At 47.6% G+C, this 23,823-nt stretch overlaps 1 pseudogene; it reads left to right on the top strand.

Annotated features, from left to right (window-relative positions):
• LOC123115032 (uncharacterized) overlaps positions 1-23,823 on the top strand; it is a 153,215-nt pseudogene that overhangs the window by 113,225 nt on the left and 16,167 nt on the right.

The raw sequence follows: 23,823 nt of genomic DNA on the forward strand, positions 1-23,823 counted from the left end.
CCAGGTGCTTTGGCATACTAATGGCGCACCACCTCTGGATGCGCCATCAGTAACCGCGACATACTAATGGCGCACTGCCGAGTGATGCGCCATTAGTATGCACTGTCATACTAATGGCGCACTGTCATGTGATGCGCCATTAGTATGAATATTAGGTTTTTTTTTATTTTTTTATTTTCTGTTTTTTGCACAGGTTACAAAATGTATAATTTGACAAAATATAGACAGCACACATCAATAACAGATTCATCAAATACAATAGAAGATTAGTCTTTGAATACAATTCATCATATTAGTCTCCGAATACAATTCATCATATTAGTCTCCGAATTGAAAAGACCAAACAAAGATAGAACATTATATTACAAGTCTCGAGACCGCGAGTAGCGAGTCTGTCTTCACATTACAAGTTGATATCGATCATCTAAACTACCATCACATAGAAGAGAGCTGTGGTCATCACGATGAGCATCATCACGATGAAACTTGTCTTCATCCGGTTCCTCCAACGCTCCCTCCCCTCTCCCGCTAGATAGCGGGCGTATCTAGATTCGGCCTCGGCCCTAGTGGTGTACCCTTTGTAACTGTTACCGCTGAATCGGTGAACCTGTCTCCGACACTCCTCCCAGTCATCGTAGACTCCGGGAACCTTACCCTTGTACACGACATACGTCGGCATCGCTATGCACTAGCCAAACGAAACGTTAGTACCAATTCACAGACAATACATAAGCAATATATAAGTATGCAACAGAACGATCGGAAGAGAAAAGCAAGACATTAATAGCATCGATTACATCTAAGTTGAACGACTCTCGAAACCAAAGAGACATACTACAAGTTCATTAAAGTTTAATTACAACATGAGCCAATCGATGTTTCAGAACTAGACAACTCGACTCAAGGGACCGGAGCGTGGATGAAGCCGCCGTCTATTATGGGAGTCCTGCATTTGTAGCATTGTGTCGATGTCACTGTTGGACGGTTGATTTCTGTGGTAGAACTGCCCCGAGGTACGAAGGACATCTTGATGGATGATTTCCGCAAACTCCGACTGGATGCGAAATAATTCTTGTCGGAGGTCCGCGTCCTGGATTGCCGACACGCTCGCGGCCCAATATTTGAGTTTACTCGGTAGCAGAAGTTGATGATGGTCCCGTACGATCGCCCGCATGTGATGGATGGCATAGTAGGCACCCTTCTGACCGCCAGGCGGCTGCTTGACGCAGCAGAACGTCGTATTGTGGGAGAACACGTGCTTGCCGTACTTACGAATAGGCCTGGTGAAGGTGCCTCCAGATTGGGTGTAGCCGGGGAGAACATCATCAAGAACCTTCTTGACATTTGTGTAGTCTACATTCGACTGACGGTCCGGGTCGAAATATGTGGCCATGGAATATTTGGGGCTTAAGAGGATGAGCGTGCAACGTGTGTCACTGCAGAAAACATGGAATGTTAAAAGAAAAACGATCGAAATGTAAGAATTCATATGTTATAGGCCGGTTGCGGGGAGGACTTACTCGGGAAAGTAAGGCACGAGGAAGGTATCCTTATCTTGGTTCGCCAGAATGACGCCTTCGAGGTAAGAACTCGCGACTTGCCGGTCCCCAGCGCTGCCCAAGATCTTGGCACGCATGTAGAAGGGGTTGACTATCACGATGTCCGGGGTCTTGTCGCGAATGATCCGCATCTCCATACTCAGCAAAAATAGCCGAACGAAGGTGTAGTGCAGCGGATGAAGGTTCAGCATAGCGTGGATGTCATCAAAACGCAGGACGACATACGCCCGATGGAGTTATCCACAAAGGCCTTGCCCTCTGGCACCTTGGCCGCGAAAACCGGGTATGCCACATCCTTCTCTCTGAGACGCCGCTTCTCCAAAGCAAGAACACTGTCATGCAGACTCCGCATAGCACCGGTTGCAGCATTGAGCATATTTGTCGGTAGCATCGCCCTACCCGCCACATGCACCCTCCTCGAGATATCCTGCGGTGAAGGTGGCCCGTCCTGAGCACGGATCGTACTCGGTGCGGGCTGGCTCGCACCCTTCTTAGTCTTTCTTTTGCGTGCCTTCTTCTTCTCCTGTAATGGGACCGAGTTCTGCTCACAAACCGCCTTCTTGAGTGTGTTGGGGCTGATAATATTTCGCACCTCGCCTATCTGAGGCTCGATGAAATCGGCAGCTGGAGGCGTCTCCTGAGAGCTGAACGCCAGACGGCGCCTGTTGCAACTTGGCTTCTCCGCGGTACGAGCTAGATCGCACACGTCTTTTGTTGGGTTTGGTTCTTGAGAAGGAGGCCCCATGAAGTCGCCATCGTACCCATGCTCGGCAAAGTACTGATCGACATTGCCAAATGTATCATCGTCGTCGTCGTCGTCGTTCTGATCCTGTGCCATATGCATGTTTCGATCCAGTGGCATAGGGATGTCCGGCACCGTTACGGCGGTCTTGCCATGGGGCCGACTTGGCGCCGGCACGACTGGCGGTGTTGTCTTTGGGGTGGTGTCCCCCGCCCCCAAACGAATCTGGCTCTTCGGCCAAAGCAGGGGCCAGCTGATGCAGGCGCTGAGGGTCATCACGTCTTCATCGTCGGCCCCGACGGGTCGAATCGGAGGTAACAAGTCGTCGCAGCCTGGCAGCACCCGAACCAGTTGAACCCTAAACAAGTTGGGTGGCATCTGGGTACCGTGGAACAAGGGGTTGCCCGGTTGAACGATTTTGCCCTTGGCGACATCGACCAACTCGTTGTTCACGAAGTGGAGGAGAGTGCACGGAACGTCGGCGGCGCCCTGCGAAAACATGTAGGGCGTCAGGGATGCCCAGTCAAAGGCAAGGAGATGAAGTCCTCGGCCGAGAGAGGCTTAATTAGTTATCGTGATGATGGCGTCGAGCTCGGCTAATGTCGAGGCACCGCCAATGGCGGGCGTGCAGTTGACGGAGGGGCCGCTTGCTGAAGAGGTGCCGGCCGGCGTACACCCGGGTGCATTAAGCTCCCGTGCCGGCGTCGGAGACACCAATGCCGCCTCCGCCGGAGGCACCAATGGCCCCGCCATCGCATTATGCGAGTTGCTGGCCGTGAAGCTAGGAATCGGGGGCGGCCCCTGTTGGCCGCCCGCAATCCACGCACTCAACCCCGAGATCAAGGTAGGCACAAGGGCGGTGATGGTCGCTCCGAGTCGTTGTTCCACTTGCTCTTGGACAATCTCCGGAAACCGCGCCACCTGTGCCTTGAGTTCTTGAACCTCTCGCGCCTGGCTTTCCGAGATGGTCTTTTTCTCCTTCCGCACACCAGCGGTATAGTATGACCCCCATTTTGTCGACAAGCCTTTGCCGGCCACACGACCAGCTGACGTCGGCTTACTGAGCTTATCCTTGTTCTTCATTACATTCAACCCCCTATTTAGAGTGGTGTCCCAAGGGTTGCTCTTAGTCGACCCCGCGCTACTGCTTTCAGTCGCCTGCGGAAGGAATGTGAACCATTTAGAAATTTGGCTTCATTAATTAGAATGCAACCATATGGATCTAATTACGCGGGGGTGTATTCCTTACCAGAACAAGCTCAAGCGCCCTGGTCTTCGGATCCGTGGTAAGCTCCTTTGTTATCGGGTCCTCCTTGTACCGGGCCCTGACATAGTTCCTAGTCTGCTTGTTACCGCTGTATTTCTCGAAGCAGGGCGGTAGGACTTGCTCGGCACGGTCCGCGTCCTCCTTGTCCCATATAGGCTCCGCCAGTTTGTAACCGCCGGGACCGAGTGTGTGTTCCCCTATGTTCAGCTCCCGCATTTGTTTCCCCCACTCACTTGATTGGGAGCTTGCGGTGCTCGAGCAATTGATCTTGAAGTCGTTGTAGTCATCTTCGGTGATCGAAGGATTTTTCTCCTTGATCTTCTGATAACTCTCACCTTTCTCGATCATTCTCTTCACATTGCTTTTCCAAGTAGACAGGGCCTTGCTCATCTTCGTGATGGCAGCATTGTTCACTTTATTCCCTTTGAGGCTTGAGTTTTCAAATTCAGCGGGGAACTTGTATCGTTCGTGCAGCTTCGTGAAGAGGAGGTTGCGCAAATTCCCTCGGTCAGGATGCCTCAGGTTCTCGGTGTTGATCGAGATGGTGCTCCGGACAATGCACCCGAGCTGAAGCGAGTACCCCTTGACTATTCGTTCGGGCGCCGTTGGACTCCCGTTGGAGTCCACTTCAGTAACTACCTCCTTGAGGGTGCGGAGCACGATCGGGCGCCGGTCCTTCCGTTGCCTCTTCGGTTGGCTGCCATCTGTGCGTGCGCCGCCATCATCAATGGTGGCATCCTCGGCGGCACCATCAGTGGTGGCATCAGTGTGGTCATCCTCGGCGGCACCATCCGTGGTCTCAGGATCGGTGGGGAAGGCGGCGGCCTCATACAAGTGAGGTTGTTCCTCCATCTCCTGGGACAGCTCCCAGAATGCCTTGCCGCCCGAACCCCCGGCCTCATCGTTGTGGGCCATGGTTCTCTCTAAATAGAAACAAAGTTTGGTCAAAAAGTTGGTTATTGTCAAGGAACAAGATCATGGTCTCATCATTTAGGGTTTGTCGACACCGAGGCATCCTAAAATCTAAGCTTTTATCATTGAGGGTTTTTCGACGCCAAGGCACCCTAAAAGCCTAACCTTTCATGATTTCGGTTTTTATCGACACCGAGGCACCCTAAAAGCCATGCATTAGTCACAAGTACGCCGGGGCACTTGATCCTACTTAATTAACTACTAAGATACCCCGGCCCATGCATCAGTCACAAGTACCCCATATGTCCTATTTTTAGCAAAGTCATGCTAAAATTCACGGAAAATTTCAGCATCACCTTTGCTGAAAATAGGACATATGGAGTGCCCGAATTTGCCGGAACAGAAGTTAATCGACATTCCGGCAAACTCAAGGGCCTCTCGGGGTACTTGCAATATCATCACGACACGATGGTCGGAGACAAAACCCAGCAAACTAGCACCACAATGTGCCTCTACTTTCATATGGATGAAAAGGCCACAATGTGCCTCTACTAGCACCACAATCTTAGTTGCAGGTAATCTGTGTGTGTGTGCTGTTCCTTGCGTGTTTGTGGATAGCTGCTGAATATCGACACACAAAGCTACTTGTTTTCCTCAGAGAAAAAAGCTAGTACTTATTTCCCTTATCAAATAAACAGTCAAAAGGAAATTTTATTGGTTTGATAAAACAAATCAGAGTGTGTGTGGATGTTAACAGTCAGCTGGTTTGAGTGTGTGTGGATGTTAACATGTCATTATGCACAGTGAACTGCCACATTCACATATTTTGCATTGCCAGTCTGATACTAATATATATAGAACCAAACTAATTTTAGAAAAAGTGACAAAGAAATACTGCATATTGGGAATCAGCTAGCCAAAATTTAGATTTGATGATGATGATGTTTTGTAAAGCCAGAATGCCACATGCCATTGTAATGACAAGGAAACTATGCAAAACTAACCAGGCTTAGTGGGATTATTTCTCCTCTTTTTATAATCTTTCATAGCATCACAAAAAACCCCTTGAGTTAGAAGATGGTATCCTCCATTTTGTACATCTTTGCGACCGCACGGAGCTAATTTTCTCCATGCATGAAACATGACATATGAACATCAGTATGCATTGATTTATGAAAGAGACAGCCTAGCATGGGCAGCAAGAGCCACTCGGGCTAGCCAAGGAGACTGCCCATGAAACCACACCCCAAGGTAGAAGCCATCATTCATTACAAATTTGAATATATGATATTCCAGAAAATAATCTGTCTACAAAATGAGATACATTCCGTTTGAACTACCAAGTTACACAAAGAAAATGCACCTAAGCACCAAGAGGAACTGTTACAACTCCATAAGGTATATCCAAGTCACTGCTACTCATATTCAAAAAACCTAACTCCAATATAACCAGAAAGATTGTAAAACATTATATCTCCCTGCTGACACGAACTGAAAGCGTAACAAAAATACCTATTATTCTAGGCAGCTGCCTTGCTAGTGATTCAGTGTTGTTGCAACTGGATCCCTCCCACTCGACCTGCGATCTTCTACAAGGAAAAAGTAGCAGCTCAGTCAACCACCATATAATTATACAAGGAAAAAATGCTACTTGGCACAAGTGTAAACGAGAAGCTTGAGGTAGCAGCAGATTGAAGTGATAAAGTGCAAAGGAGAAGCTTGAGCTAGTAAACAATTTTTGAATGTTATAAAGTGGGGAAAGTAAAATAAAATTCATGACTAGTCATGGCACTAGAAAAGAGATGAGATTTCACAAAACCAGAGCCAAGCATAGTCCAGAATGTCAAATTTTCAGTTAGTTAATTATTACTCTGTGGCATTGCCATACTTAGCCAAGAGTCCCCATTTCTTATATTCTGTGAGATGCAGTCATCTTTTACTCCAGTTCTTATAGTATTTTGGAGTACATTGCCTATTATGCTGCTTGCAAGGTTAGCATAGGTTCAGAAATGGGGACTAAAAAACAGTGATTTAATTCTCCAATTCAATTTTCATTTTCAAGTTTAAATTTGAATATCAACAGTAGTGATTTTACACCCAGTTCAACAGTGATTTTACCTCGATTTCAACGGTAATTTCAGCAGCAGAGTCACTAGTTTCAGTTAACTGGAGTACTACAGCAAATGGAGTACCTAATCTGATCCAGTTAAAGTCTCCAAATGGAGTACTACAACTCCTGCACCTGCTTCTATTATGTTTGTCTTGATAAGGAAGATTATGTTTCCATGTATAGTTCTAAAGGACTACCAGAACACAAAGGCACCTGCTTCCATGTATAGTTCTAATGTGCATTTTATTTTCTAATTGTAGCCTTGTAATCTTAATTTAAATAAATATAACAGGAGGTGCGGGGCTTTGCCCTACTGCGCAACTCAAAACAAATGAACTGAATCACATGAACATAAGGCATAAGATAAATTTATCCCCATGGAAATAGAAAACATTTTGAAAAAATCACCAATTGCACAGACCATTACAGTTGTATCAACATCACAAGTAAACAACAATTTGTTTTCGTATTTTGAGCTTTGGACAGAGTTCTAATACATGAATAAAAAGTGGTATATTATAGTATTTCACAAAGTTTCTGGAACTTGTTAGAAGAAATCATGCACACGGAGTGACATATATTAACACTAAAAATGACTAAATATATACTAATCAGCCAGCTTAACTGGCAGGATTTTCCCCAATTTTTTTGACAGAGCAGACACGAACACTAAAACAAGTTCAACACTGCAGAATGGAAATCACATATTTTTTGACAAAGAATTCTGCATCTAATCAACTACTCTAGGTATGTACGTACATTGCAGACAAAAACACCTAGCAATAGCAACAAGAGAACATAGTTTCGTCCCTTAGGAAAAAAACACGCCAGAGCATGAGAGATGGAGAGAGCAGAGAGAGAGAGGGGGGATGATACCTTGATGAGCTCCCCTGATGGCGTGGGTAGTAGGGTCGGGGCAGCGTCTCGGGAAGAACTAGGCACACGCGGTCCGAGGTGCGTGCAGCCTGCGCGCGAGAGGAACCAGCATCATCAGGGAACCTTGACAGCGGCACAATCGAATCGAACAAAGGGGGAGGGGGAGGAGAAGAGGACCTTGCGAGACCTTCAATGGCGGGGTCGCGGGAGAGAAGAAGCACGCGAGCAGCGGCGTGGTCGATGGGAGCAGCTCGAGCAGAGGTGGCGGCGGATCTGGCCTGCGTCGAGGGCGGCGAGGCGGCGGCGTCGGGAGAGAGAGGGGATCGAGGGTGAGGGCTCGGGCAAGGGAGAGAGAGGGGATCGAGGGCGAGGGCTCGGGCGAGGGAGAGAGAGGGGATCAGAAGTAGGGGGGCACAATACTAATGGCGCACCACCCCTCGGTGTGCCATAAGTATATACATGCTAATGGCGCACCTCGACCTGGTGCGCCATTAGTATTTTATTTTTATTTCCGCTCGAGCCAACAGGTTATCTCCCACCTGACCTTATCCACATCAACTCCCCTCTACTAGCTCGACTGGTCAGGTGCCCGTTCTCACACAGTAAATTTATGCATTTAAAATGCTGTTTGATACTTTTTTGTGTTTAAATATGTTCAAACTTGTTTAAATCATAACAGTAATTTTTTTTATAAGACAGTAATAATTTTTTAAAAAATATCATCAAACAGTAATGCCGGTGGAGCGGGGGAGGGTGCGGGGGGTCGGTGGCGGCGGTTGAGTAGGGGAGGGGTGCGGGGGGTCGGCGGCGGCGGTTGAGTAGGGGAATCGAGGGTGCAGGGGGTCGGCGACGGCGGCCGGTGGACCGGGGGGTGCTCGGCGGCGAGGGGGACCGGATCTGGCGAGGTGGGATAGCGATCGAGATGGAGGGGGATCGAGATCGAGTGTCCATGAAATTTAAAAAGATTCATGATAGTTCAAAAAGTGCCCATGAAATACAATCGAGAAATGAAGGCTACGATTTAAATACAATCGATCTTAGCTAGCTATCTGTTAACAATCTTCTTGCCCTTCTTTTTCGCAAATGGAGTTCTTCTGTGGAACGGACGTCCTTTAGGTAGGGTGGTCCTGCTTCTTCTTGTGGTGTATGCTGCTACTTCATCATCGTCGTCATGTTCGATCCTCGAGTCGCCGTACTTGTCGAAGTCTTGCTCATTGGCTACTCCATCCATTCCGATGATCTTCCTTTTGCCTCTCCTCACGACAACACGACTGGTCTTTGACGGGTCGGTAATGAAGAAGCATTGGTCCACTTGGGAAGCCAGTACCCATGGCTCATTTTTCGCGGTGATGTTTGCGCCCGCGGTCTTGGATTTGGCTTCGGGTATAACCATGGTGGTGAAATACCGGTCTACTTTTAGGACGCTCTTGGCCCATCTGACACGGAACATCGGGACCTTCTCTCCAGCGTAGCTCAGCTCCCAGATCTCCTCGATCCTTCCGTAGTATCTGTCCTTGTCGTTACCGGTGTAGGATTCCATCGTTACCCCGGAGTTCTGATAACCATCGCTCTTCATGTCCTTGGCCTCGGTGTAGAATGTGTAGCCGTTGATATCGTACGCCTCATAGGTCATCAGGTTGTGCTCGGCGCCCTGTGACAAGGCGAATATGAGTTGTTCTTCCGCGGAAGAATCCTCATGTAAAGGGTACGACAGAAGCTTCTGCTTGAACCAACGCGTGAAACATGAGTTGTGCTCTTTGAGTATATCTCCGTCCGTCCTCTGTTGGCCTCGGTCATTGTACGTCTTCTTAATAAAGGTTTTGTGCTCTACCACCCAAGGATCGACCACGTCTATGTGTTGTAGCGCGACTAGGTTTGCTCTTTCAAAGTCGGCGAGTCGACCCTCGAAGTCGACATGCATTTCGCGGCGACCCTCACGGTGACCCCATCCAGCGAGCCTGCCGAGGTGCCTGTTGACGAGCAGACCAACGGGGTTCTCGATGCCTAGATAATTCGTGCAGTAGGAGATGAACTCTTCGGTCAGAAAGTCCCTGGCTATGCTTCCCTCTGGACGTGACATGTTGCGAACGTATCCTTTGATGACACCATTCATCCTTTCGAACGGCATCATGCTGTGCAGGAACGTCGGCCCGAGTTGGATGATATCCTCCACTATATGGACCAGCAGATGCACCATAACGTCGAAGAATGCGGGCGGGAAGTACATCTCAAGCTCGCATAGTATCACCACGATCTCTTCCTGTAGCCTTCTGAGTTGCCTCACGCCAATCGACTTCCGAGAGATGACGTCGAAGAAGTTGCATAGGCCAAATAGCATTTCACGGACGTGCGCGTCCATGATCCCACGGATTGCAACTGGAAGTATCTGCGTCATCAGCACGTGACAGTCGTGAGACTTCATCCCGCTGAACTTCTGCTTCGCTGGGTCTAGGTATCTGCTTATCTTCCCCGCGTAACCGTAAGGAAGTTTTACTCCTAGGAGGCAGGTGAAAAACTGCTCGATCTCCTCCTGACTTAGAGTGAAGCACGCGGGAGGGTAGTCATTTCCGGTCTTCTTGGCCTTTTTGCCTTTGCGACGACTTTCTGTGTCCTGCTTCGCCTCATCATCGTCATCATCATCATCATCATCATCATCATCATCATCATCATATATAGCGTGAAGCTCCTGCCTGATGCCCATTGATTTCAAGTCTGCCCTTGCTTTCGGCCCATCTTTGGTCCTCTCTGGCATTTTGAGCAGGGTACCAAGCAGACTCTCGCACACGTTCTTCGTGATATGCATGACATCAAGGCTGTGAGGCACACGGTGGATCTTCCAGTACGGCAAGTCCCAGAAAATAGACCTCGTTTTCCATACCTTCAGCAGCGGCTCTGGCGCCTTTTGCTTCTTTCCCGGCAGTGGGCAGTCTTTCCAATTTTTCAACAGCTTGTCTATTTCCTCGCCGCTCCTCGTACACGGGCGTTTTCGGGGTTCGGTTTCACCATCGAACAGATCCTTGCGTTTCCTCCACGGGTCATCGTCGCGAAGCCACCTTCGATGTCCCATGAACACGGTTTTAGAAGACCCGGGATCTCTATCTAGCTGGCGATACGTTGTGTCATCCATGCACCTTACGCATCCAGAAAATCCGTGGACTACCTGCCCCGCAAGATATCCGTAACCGAGATAGTCGTGCACCGTCGTGAGCAGTGCGGCTCTCATAGGGAAATATTCTTTCTCTGCGGCGTCCCACGTATTGGCTGGCGTTTTCCACAGTGTGTCAATCTCCTCTTTCAGCAGCCCCAGATACAGATTGATGTCGTTCCCTGGTTGTTTCGGCCCTTCAATTAGCATACTCATGTGAATATACTTCCTCTTCATGCACAACCAGGGGGGAAGGTTGTACATCCACACGAACACAGGCCAGGTGCTATGTGTGCTTCTCTGGCTGCCAAACGGATTGACTCCATCGGTGCTCGCGCCCAGCATGATGTTCCTTGGATCGTTCCCAAATTCTGGGTATTCAAAGTTCAACGCTTGCCACTGGCTCGCATCCTTAGGGTGACTCAGCATCTTGTCTTTTTTATCTATCTCCGGATCATTTGCGTCATCTTCTCGCTTCTTCTCCTCCCTATACGCGTGCCAACGCATGAGCTTTGCTACCTTAGGGTCCACGAAATACCGCTGCAGACGAGGAGTGATCGGAAAGTACCACACCACTTTTCGAGGAGCTTTCTTCCTCTTCTTGTAACGAGTGACACTGCAAACCGGACATATGGTAGACTCCGCGTGCTCGTCCCGATAAATGATGCAATTGTTCATGCACACATGGTATTTCACGTGCGGTAAATCCAGAGGACACACGATTTTCTTCGCCTCCTCCAAACTGGTCGGGCACTTGTTCCCCTTGGGAAGACGTTCGTGCCAGAATGACATGTTCTCGTCGAAGCATGCGTCGGTCATTTTGTGTTTTACCTTCATCTCCAGAGCCATGAGCGTTACTTTCAGGCGGGTATCTTCGGGCCTGCATCCTTCATACAATGGAGTAACCGCGTCTAACTCAAGTTGATCCATCTTGGCTTTCTCTCGGGCGGCAGCTCTTGCGTTATCCGTCTGCTTGAGAAGCAGCTCTTGAATATGAGGGTCCTGCACCCAGCCCATCGATGGTCCAGCGTCATCTGCTCTGCCGGCATCATCATCATGTCCTGCATATTCTCAATGATGACTGTGTACAGCATCACCGTCGTGATCATCTCCTGGGGATTCTTTGTCTTCTCGCCCTCCCGAGCCGCGGTGGTTGTCTTGCTGCCCTTCCTCATTTCTTGCCCGGCCCCCATGGACGACTTCGTAGTCATCTTCATCACCTTGCCACCGATAGCCATCCATGAAACCACGCAAGAGTAGGTGGTCCCGCACCTGCCCGGAATCCGGGTCCGCAATAAGGCTATTCAGCTTGCATCTTCGACACGGACATCTTATCTCCGTCTCGTTCTTTTGAAGCATCTCGGCCTTCGCGGACCTCAAAAACCTATTCACGATGCCTTCGGTCATCGTGCGGACCATGGTCGCCTGCGGGGTGGAGCAAAACGATATTTTAGAACCAAGAAAAAATTTGGCATGACTTTCCCTAAAAATAGGACCAAAAAGAATGCTTAATGCCAAAATTCTCGCCAAAACGGAAATGAATCAACATTCCGGCAAAATATTGGCAACTATCGCATTTCAAATACCGGTACACCTCCAAACACACACACATATGCAACACCACAAACATATGCAACACCACAAACATATGCAACACCACGAACATACATAGATGGCATGTGCATGTGCACATTGTTGTAGGGAGAAAAACATAAATATAGCTTCCCCCCTTACTTACCTAGCAAAACAAGGTAACTTAACCACTTAATTTGAATGAATCTATGGTGGAAATGAGGTGAAAAAGAGGAGGCACCCGAGACAAGGAGGAGGCGGTGGAGAGAATGAAGTGGGGAGAAAGTGAGTGTGGGAGGAGAGGCTGTCCAAAATATCTTGTTGCTGCCCACTTACTAATGGCGCACCAGCAACAAATGCGCCATTAGTAATCCAGGTTACTAATGGCGCACCCCCTGGTGGTGCGCCATTAGTACTTTTGCAAAAAAGGAATAAAAACAATAATAAAAAAATAACATTAGTGGCGCACCTTCTGGCTGGTGCGCCATTACTAGTTACAACTAGTAATGGCGCACCACTAGCGGATGCGCCATTAGTATGTTTGGACAGGCGCACTAGTTCAAAAAAAAATTGGTACTAATGGCGCACCGTGGGCAGGGTGCGCCATTAGTAGTTTCAACACTAATGGCGCATCACAGGGTGGTGCGCCATTAGTATATACTAATGGCGCACCACATGCCTGGTGCGCCATTAGTGTCAATTCCATCTATAGCCCTTTTCCTAGTAGTGCTCAAGACAGCTGATTTTGTTGAATTCTTCGGGGCACAATCCGTTGAAGATGATATCACAAGCTTGAGCATTGTATTGCAGCCTCTTTAATTCTTCTGCATTAGCTTCACGGTTCGGCTCTCTCCCATCAAAGAATTCACCTTGCAAGCCAATACAAATAATTGCCCAAACGATGGGGTTATGTCGAGAATATGCATTTTCATCTTATGCTTCCAACTAGCAAAATTAGTACCATCAAAGTAAGGACCTCTACGGTGATAATTTCCCTCGCTAGACGCCATACTCTCCTAGGTTGTGAAACCAAGGCTATGACCACCAAAAGCTGTGGAAATCAAAGCAAATGGAGACCAAAGCTCTGATACCACTTGTAGGACCTTGAAGTATGTCTAGAGTGGGGGTGATTAGACTACTTGACCAATTAAAAACTTAACCTTTTCCCAATTTTAGAGTTAGACAGATTTTCGCTATCTTAGGACAAGTCAAGCAATCATCACACTATTCAAGCAAGCATGCAAAGAGTATATAGGCAACAGAAATTAAAGCATGCAACTTGCAAGAAAGTAAAGGGAAGGGTTTGGAGGATTCAAACGCAATTGGAGACACGGTTGTTTTTGGCATGGTTCCGATAGGTGGTGCTATCGTACATCCACATTGATGGAGACTTCAACCCACGAAGGGTAACGGTTGCGCGAGTCCACGGAGGGCTCCACCCACGAAGGGTCCATGAAGAAGCAACCTTGTCTATCCTACCATGGCCGTCGCCCACGAAGGACTTGCCTCACTAGCGGTAGATCTTCATGAAGTAGGCGATCTCCTTGCCCTTACAAACTCCTTGGTTCAACTCCACAATCTTGTCTGAGGCTCCCAAGTGACACCTAGCCAATCTAGGAGACACCACCCTCCAAGAAGTAACAAATGGTCCGTTGATGATAAATCCTTGCTCTTGTGCTACAAATGATAGTCTCCCCAACACTCAACTCTCACTCATAGGATTTGGATCTGGTGGAAAGAGGATTTGAGTGGAAAGCAACTTGGGGAAGGCTAGAGATCAAGATTCATATGGTAGGAATGGAATATCTTGGCCTCAATACATGAATAGGTGGTTCTCTCTCAGAAATGGTAAGTTGGAAGTGTATGTTTAGTCTGATGGCTCTCTCCACAAATGAAGAGGAGGTGGAGGGGTATATATAGCCTCCACACAAAATCTAACTGTTACACACAATTTACCAAACTCGGTGGAACCGATTCAACAGACTCGGCCGGACCGATTTAGTAAACCTAGTGACCGTTAGTGATTTTTGGTGGGACTGACATGCAACTCGGTGAGACCGATTTTGGTAATAAGCTTTCCAGAGAGTTGGTCAGGTAAACTCGGTGGGACCGATTTGCTCTTTTCGGTGAGACCGAAATGTTACAAAAGGGAAACATAGAGTTTACATTGCAATCTCGGTGGGACCGATCACTCACTTCCGTTTGACCGAAACGTTACAAAGGGAAACAGAGAGATTACAATCCCATCTTGGTGAGACCGAGATCCCTATCGGTAGGACCGATTTGCCTAGGGTTTGTGGCAGTGGCTATGACATTTGAAATCGGTGGCGCCGGGTTGGAAGAATCGGTGTGACAGATTTTGGCTCTGGGTTTAGGTCATTTGTGGATGTGAGAAAGTAGTTGAGGGTTTTGGAGCATATCACTAAGCACATGAAGCAAGAGGCTCATTAAGTAACAACTCATCCCTCCTTGATAGTATTGGCTTTTCCTATAGACTCAATGTGATCTTGGATCACTAAAATATAAAATGAAGAGTCTTGAGCTTTTGAGCTTGAGCCAATCCTTTGTCCTTAGTATTTTGAGGGATCCACTTTCATCATCCATGCCATGCCATTCATTGAGCTTTCCTGAAATAATAGTCTTGGAATAGCATTAGCTCAATGAGCTATATGTTGTTATGAATTACCAAAACCACCTAGGGATAGTTGCACTTTCAATACCATTAGCATAAGAAGCTAAGGTTTTACTATCATTAAATTTGCATGAAAAGTGAAGGTGTGGATCCTTCATCCTAGAGCAACAAGTATAATCATAACTCACGTATAGTTGCCAAGCATACCACTTCATATATGAATTTGATCCCATAATAGTTTCCCTTTGTAATCCAACGTTAAGCGATAATCCCTAAAGTATTCACGTTGATCCAACGTTACTCCCATTACATAATTGAATGGGGTTTTCTCAGGATTTTTAAAGTAGTACATAATATCTTTGACATAACCAGCATCGAGGGTTTTAGGAGGTTCCCCATCTCCATGAGTAGCAAGTACACCTGATTTTTTTGGTATTTCGTGTTCCATATCCATAACTTGAGATAGAGAACAACTAAGAACAGCAAATAAAACTAACTTAGCGATAAAGCAAACAAGCACACACGAGAATATTCACCCCACGCTATTGCTCCCCGGCAACGGTGCCAGAAAAAGGTCTTGATAACCCACAAGTATAGGGGATCGCAACAGTTTTCGATAAGTAAGAGTGTTGAACCCAACAACGAGCTAAAGGTAGAATAAATATTCCCTCATGTTCTTTCGACCACCGATACAACTCTACGCATGCTTGATGTTTGCTTTACCTAGAACATGTATGAAACTAGAAGTACTTTGTAGGTGTTTTGGGTAAGTTTGCAAGAAAGTAAAGAGCACGTAAATAAAAGCTAGGGGATGTTTAGATAAAGAAGCAATAAAGTAAATATAGCGAGTGTGGGAAAGTGGTGGTAGGAGTTGTGGAATTGTCCCTAGGCAACTGACTATGTTACTAGACCGATAATCACTATTGCAATTCTATTTGAGGGAGAGGCATAAGCTAACATACTTTCTCTACTTGGATCATATGCACTTATGATTGGAACTCTAGCAAGCATCCGCAACTACTAAAGATTCATTAAGGTAAAACCCAACCATAGCATTAAAGTATCAAGTCCCCTTTATCCCATACGCAAACAACCTGCTTACTCGGGTCTGTGCTTCTGTCACTCACGCCACCCATCATAAGCAAATCATAAATATATTGCAAACCCTACAGCAGGAATGCCTCACGCTTGAGCAACACGGAGGGCACAATAGGACATCACCAATAATAAAATATGCAATTCAAACCAATCATAGCAATTCATCAATCACCGATAGGACAACGAAAGTCTACTCAGACATCATAGGATGGCAACACATCATCGGAAAATAATATGAAGCATAAAGCACCATGTTCAAGTAGATGGTACAGCGGGTTGCGGGAGAGTGGACCACTATAGATAGAGGGGGGAAGGTGATGGAGATGTTGGTGAAGATGACAGTGGTGTTGGTGAAGATCGCGGTGATGATGATGGCCCCCGGCAGCGCTCCAGCGCCACCGAAAGCAAGGGGGAGAGAGGCCCCCTTCTTCTTCTTCTTCCTTGACCTACTCCCTACATGGGAGAAGGGTTTCCCCTCTGGTCCTTGGCTCCCATGTCTTGGAAGGGGCGAGAGCCCCTCCGAGATTGGATCTATCTCTCTGTTTCTGCGTTCTGTTCTGGCTCTGTTTCACCGTTTTGTGTATATATGGAGATCCGTAACTCCGATTGGCCTGAAACCTTCCCCGTGATTTTTTTCCGAATATTATCTTTCTTGCGGCAAAATAAGAGCGTCAACCACCTTACGGTGGGCTCACGAGGGTAGGGGGCGCGCCTGGGGGGGTCAGGCGTGCCCCCCTACCTCGTGACCACCTCGGGCACCGTCTCGCATGGATTTTTCTTCCGTAATTTTCCATATTTTCCAAAAATAAGCTCCGTCCGTTTTTATCCCGTTTGGACTCCGTTTGATATGGATATTCTGCGAAACATAAAACATGCAACAGACAGGAACTGGCACTGGGCACTGGATCAATAAGTTAGTCCCAAAAATAATATAAAAAGTTGCCAAAAAGTACATGAAAGTGAATAATATTGGCATGGAACAATCAAAAAATATAGATAAGACAGAGACGTATCAAGTGCCCGTGATTTGCCCAAACGGGAATTAAACGACATTCTAGCAAAACATAGGCAATTTTTTATGTCATTACTCCATATATGTAACGGGTTGGCTTTCAGTCTGTTGGTGTTCCAAGTGTGACTTTCACAGAGGAAAAATCTCGACTGTTGTCGTGGGGGTTGCTTCTTCTTCTTCTTTCCCAGGTGCTCGACATTTTGGTGTAATTCACTTTCAAAAGAATGGAGGAACGACCATCAACGACAGTCAAAATATCGGTGAGGGAGTGTCCACCATATACTATTGAAAAATCAGAGAGGAAGAATCCCGACTATTGTCTTGGGGGTCATTCCTCTCCTTCTTCTTGTGATATACCTTGGTAATGCAAGAGAGAAGGAGGGGAAATGACCATCACCGATGGTCGAAATATCTATGACGGAGTGTGCAACATATACTGCCAAAATATCATAGAGGAAGAATCCTAGTTGTTGTCGTGGGGGTCGCTTCTCGTTCATTGACGAGTGCTAGATATTTTGGTGTAATGAACTCGGGAATGAAGGGAGGAGCAAACATCATCGACGGTAGAATATATCAGAGAGGGATTGCCCATCATATACACCACATGAGATGAGAGTTTTCAAGGAAGACTTGCCAGGCCAAAAGTCAACCCGTGCTGAATAGTGATTTGTGTGTTGAGTTCCTTGTAATTGCCATCGATTTATATTACTTGAATTACGAACAAAGGAAATTTCTGACAGTGGTAGGATCCCTCAGTGCGATTACTGCAATGATGACCGGGGCATGTGCGACATGCCTCACCGGGAAAACGGTAGGTTCTTCACCATCAAGCAGGACGAGACCTGCGATGTTTTTACTGTACATAACGACGACCAGTATTTTTTTCCTAATTAATAATGACTTGTGTGCTTCTTTGCTTTAACGTGAAATCTCTGTTTTTTACAATTCGACTAGTGCATCCCCTGCCATGCAAGACTGTATGTCTTGGAGAAGCTCGATTTTCAAGATAGCATGAATAGGAGACGAGGGAGCTCACCTTACGACTAAACATGGTTACGCTTTTCGGTTTAGGCACTACAATGCAGTTAATCACTCACATTTTGGTTGCTCAAATCGGGGAGCTCTATGCAAGACCTATGGATTTCAGGAGAATATGCAAATAACCTTCCATATTCGTCCGGAAGATGATATTGAAGATAATATCGACATTTGGGTGGATGTGGATATTCTTCCAATTGTACCTCTATGTGAATTTGTCCAACAAATTTGTTAAGTAATTTATATTGTTTATTTGGTGTTCAGTCCTACTAAACTTGTTTATTTATAATTGACATCTTATTTTCTTTCTCCTAGAAATACTTAGAGGGCTATATACAAGATGTATTACAGTTATGGCTCCGAGCTAACTTGTGAGGAGAAAGGATCTCTTGTCTTGCTAATAAATGATGTTGAGATTTTTAAGAACAATTATCAAATTAGCCAAAATTATAGTGGATACATTCCACTAGTCCACGAGTTGCATGATGGCAACTTCATTGCAGAAAACATGGTATGATTTTGTTAACTATGATTGCATACATTCTTCTTAAGTAAACTATATTGCTAACTATTTATGTTACTATTATGTTCTTTAACAGAAGCTCGCGATGGAGGTTGTGCCTAACATGATGTTTACCCGAAGGTCATATGCATATGGTTAGCTTACGACCGACTCCACCGACGGCTTACCATAGTGCATATTCGATTTCTCTAATAGATGAAAGGCCTGATATGAAAGAATGGAGCAAAGTAATGAATGCGCGCAGGCACTACTTGGAGACAACATGAATGTGCGCAAGCCACAAGTTGGAGACAGGTGGATCTCTATTATCCATTATGGATATGGATCTGTTTACCTATTTTATGCTATTTTACCTAAGAGAGAGGAATAGGTCCTAGGTAGTTATTTACCCTAGGATGACTATCCTTAGCTAGTGTTGGTTAACTTGTCATCTGTGCTATATCGATGGTCAGTTATTATATGACTACGGATGATGATCCGGTTGTTATATGACTATGATGATCATGATAACGTGGTTGTACTACTTCTCATGTGCTAGAATAATGAGGAGTTATTATTTATATAGCTACAGATGATGATTTGATGTATGACTACAGATGATGAAGAAGAATTATTATTATGTGACTATGGATGATGAATTATTATATCATTGGGTGGAAGAAAGACGAGTTAGATTAAAATGGATGGATCCAAGTGAGCAAGTTGAATTAGTGGGATCATATGATGTTGAGAAGGAACACAAGTGTCGAATCTCATTCATAAAAAAAAGTGTTGGACCATTGCACATAATGCTATATATAATAGATACATATTATTAATGGAAATAATACTAGCATTATTTTACAGCTCATAACCCTCGTTTATATATGCCTCAAAAAGTAGTGTCGTGCATGTAACTCGTCTAGTTTTCGCTGCAGGCGCACAAGGAAACAGTCAGGAGTTTCGCCATCCTATTGCGGCAGGGAAACAGTGAGGTGCCTCCCAGTCTTGGAGCGGAGGGCAGTGCATACGTCGGCAGCGTGAAGAATGGCGGTATGTCGAGTCATCGTCGTAGCCGAGCAGTTAGCTCGCTCGGCCCTGGCACGTGCGGACCTCGTTGTTCTTCAAGTGGTCAGCTGGATCCACGGCCATGCTCAGGACTGCTCCGGCGGTCAGGCACGGTGGGCCGGTGTCGTTCTTGGTGGGACGGACATGGATGAATCCTTGTTGTTTCTTGGCGGCCAGCGTGGGATTTGGGGATTCACACCGGAGTTAGATGTAGACGTTGTAGTATTTGTTTGTATGCGGTTGCCTCAGTTCAGGTAATTGTTGAGTATTTTGATCTTTGGCATGATATTCAGATGGTTCTTCCTCTCTCGGACCAACAACACAACGTTTAACATCTAATGGGGTCTACTCAGCGGCATCAGCCTATAAGGCTTGCTTCTTCGATGTGGAATTCACATATTAGGCCAAGTCTCTGTCGTATCCCGCTACCTCCTGTCCTCTGCCTCTAGCGCTGACCAGAGGCCGCACGTCCTGGTTCTAGCTCTTTAGGCTACATAACCAACAGGAGGGCCGGCCGGCTTCCTAGTCCTAGTGTCGGTGGGAACGACACCTATGGGATCACTGGAATTTCTACTGGAGTCGGTGGGCGTGAGGTTATGAAAAGAGCAGGTCCAGGAGCCAGCACAAGGATCGTTTACCCAGGTACGGACCGTGAAGATCGCGTAATACCCTAGTCCTGCTTTGGTGTATATCTGAATGTTCTTGTGTTCTTGAACTAGCTACGGTGCATACATAGTCCAAAAAGTTGAATCCCTCTTCAGTACGCCTCGGGCCTCCTTTTATAGGAAAAAGGGGATGCCACAGCGGCACACAGGAGGTGGAAAGGGTACAGTGTACAAGCTTATCGCCTGTCATTATGGGACAAGACGCATTAAATGCGCTCCTTAGGTGTCCCCTAGCTTTATCAGGGATGGAAACGAGGCCCGCCCCGTCCGTCGCCGCCTCACCTTGCTTTGACACGCGCCCCAGCCAGCGAGGCGTGTGGCGCCATGTAGGCTGGCAGGATGCTGAGCTGGCGCGGTGGAAGCGTCTTCACAAAGATCTGCATGCCACCACACAGGTGATTGCTGAGTTGGCCTCGAGGACGCACGTCACCACGACGGTGCTCACCCGGCTGGCTGGGCTGGCATGTCAGGACCCCGATTCTATGCCACACCGACCTAGCATGTAACACCTCATATCACTTTGCGGCCTCACGCACGGTATTCCCACGGTGTCGCCTTACCATGCCCGGGACCGTTTGCGCCTTTTGGCACACATATATGATAGTGTCGCTAGCATCCATATGACAAAGAACCCGAGCTGACATGGCTAGTCGTAAACCCAAAGTGGCACAAACTTACAGGGACAGGCATCCATGACCCAGCATCGAACGTGTCGGTCATCAGCGAGTGAATCCAGGCTGTAGCACTGGGCTAACAGGACTCCGGTGGACCGGGCTGTAGCGGGCTAACAGGACTCTAGTATTCATCGCGTGACATTTCCCTGAAGGGACAGACACAGGAACGAAGAAGGACACATGCCGGCCAGCCTAAGTGTTCCGGAGCAGTAGCCCGCTACCATGTCTCAGTGGAAGGACTAGGAGACATTTCCCGGTAAGAGAGGCTACTAAGGATAAACAGCTAGATAGTCAGATCCCACACATAGCAATACACATTACACATATGCATAACATGCAAGTATGTGTTGTACAACATGACATCACAGCATAACTCAACAACTCATATAAATAAGGCTCAAAGAGCCATCATAGCATTTATTGCAAACAGGGGTCAAAGGACCCATCATACAGAGCATACAAGCAACAAGCGGAAGCATTACATGTCTGAGTACAGATATCTACAAATGAAAAAGGCTAGAGATCCTGACTATCTACAACATCCGATCAAGATCGTAGCTGAGGTACAAGCTACTCGTCGAAGTCCACGAGAACACTAGTAAGACCGAAGTCTCCGCTGCAAAAACATAAATAAAGCAATATGAGTACAAAGGTACTTAGCAAGACTTACATCAGATCCTATCATACATGCACTTGTATCAAGAAGGTAATGTGGGGTTTAGTTGCAGCAAGCCAGCTTTGACTCAGTGGCTATCCTGTTCTACGACTACAAGAAACTGCTGAGGTGAGTCAACGTACACGAGTCCACTCACGGCCCCAAATGATGTGTGCAGGGTTCCCGAGCCCACCACCCGGGTGCCACTCGGTACACCAGGCCACGTGTGCCTAGTCTGCCCCAAGCCCACCCTGCCGGGTGCCACTTGGTAGAAAAATAGCACTACCTACAAACACCAGAAACTAGTTGCGACTCCTGGACAGAGACCAAGTTGGTTAATAACTCGAGAGGGGTCGAGTTACCGGAACCCAACGTGTGGTAGTATCGAGTCATTGGACAACATACATAGAACTTAGTGCTTAAGGACGGTTCTAGTGAGACAACCCACCATGTACTCCTACATGGCCTCTCACCGCTACCTTTACCAAATCGTGTTCACACACTTCACTCTCAGCATCAGAACATAGAACTGCACTCCAATTCATTCCCAATGAATCAGACCTAACACAACTCTAAGCAATCGCAGGCATGGCATGGTGGGAACACAACATGGCTCAATCAACTCCTACACATGCTAGTGGGTTTCAACTATTTACTGTGGCAATGACAGGTCATGCAGAGGAATGGGTTCAACTACCGCAGCACAAAGTAGCAGATGAATCGTTGTTGTCCTAATGCAATAACTGAGAGCAGGAGCGAGAGAGTAGGATTTTATCGGAATGAACAAGGGGGTTTGCTTGCCTGGTAGATCAACAAGGAAGGCACTGCTCCTTAGACAGGTACTCTGGAACACTCTCCGGAGCAGGACCTATCGAGAAGGAACAGTGTCGACAATCAAAACACAAGCATATGCAACAAAATTATGCATGAACATGGCATGAAGATGTGATGCTGATTGTGCTAATGCAGCTAGCATTATATTTGGATGAAGTCCATTTGAATAAAGGATTCAAATGCAACTCCAAGTAAGCTCTTTATAAATGCCCTTTTTAGTGTTTCACTTATACAGTAGGTATAAGTTGGTTTGTCATGCATGAAACTAGTACAGATGGAAAGATTGCATTTTTCTGATAATTTTTCATATATAAATTATTTCAATCTGAGCTACGGTTGAATTTGTATGAATTTTTGAAGTTTAAATCATTTTCTGGAATTCCTGAATTAAAATAATTCCAGAAATCATATTGTGTCAGCATTGAGTAAGCATGACGTCAGCAGGTCAACTGCGGCTGACTAGGGTCAAACCTGACGTGTGGGGGCCACACGTCAGTGACACAGGTTAGACAGGGGGGTTAGTTTAGCTTAATTAAAGATTAGGGGGCACTAGGGCCCACATGTCAGCGTCAGGGGTTAGGTTAGTTGGTGATTAGGCTAATCACATGACGGCGGGGTCCACCTGTCAGGCCGGCGACGTCAAAGCGGTCAAACCCGCCGGTATTTAGCCGTCGGCGAGGCCGAACGCGGCGGAGGGGCTCGGGACCGCGTCTCCAGCGACCAAAAGGGCCGCGGAGACCATCTGCGAGGAGCCCAGGCTCGCGTGCATCCAATGGGACACGCGGGAGACCGTGGGGGTGCTGGAGCTCGCCGAAGCGGAGCTCGGGGCGGCGGCCGGAGTTCGGCCGGGTGCGCGCAGGTGCTGCAGGGCACGGGGGAGTGAGTGGAGAGGCTCTACGGCCTCCTGGCGTCACCAGGAGCACGGTGACGCGCTAGGTTGCGGGCTGCGGTGGCCAGGGCGACGGCGGTGACATGGACGGCGGCGAGGAGCTACGGCCACGGCGAGGAAAGGGGCTACGGCGTGCAGGCGGCTAAATGGAGAGAGGGGAACGGGGCAGGAGCTCACTACGGTTCCGGTGGCGTCTTCAGCAGGCTCGGGGGAGGCCGGACGGCTGTGTGGCGGCGAGGATGATCTCCGGCGGCTGGAGATGAAGACGGCGGCGATGGCGACTCTCCAGGGCCTCCCGAGGCGCGTGGCTTGACGGGGAGGTAGCCGGCGATGTGGCGGAGCTTCTGGGCGCAGCGGCAGGGTGAGGGGTGGCCGGTGGCCACGGCGGTGAGCAGCGGCGCTCTCCGGTGCGCTCGGTGAAGAGAGGGAGAGGGAGCCAGAGGAGGAGGGGGAACGAGAGAGAGTGAGAGAGGTGCGGGGCGTGCGTGGCGTCGCACGGGTCATCCAGAGCGACGAGAAGGAAGCAGGAGGTGGCCGGGCGCGTGGGCGCGGCCGGCTGTGGCGCGGGCACGC

This window comes from Triticum aestivum, chromosome 5B (genome assembly GCF_018294505.1).
Source record: "Triticum aestivum cultivar Chinese Spring chromosome 5B, IWGSC CS RefSeq v2.1, whole genome shotgun sequence".
Lineage (NCBI taxonomy): Eukaryota > Viridiplantae > Streptophyta > Magnoliopsida > Poales > Poaceae > Triticum > Triticum aestivum.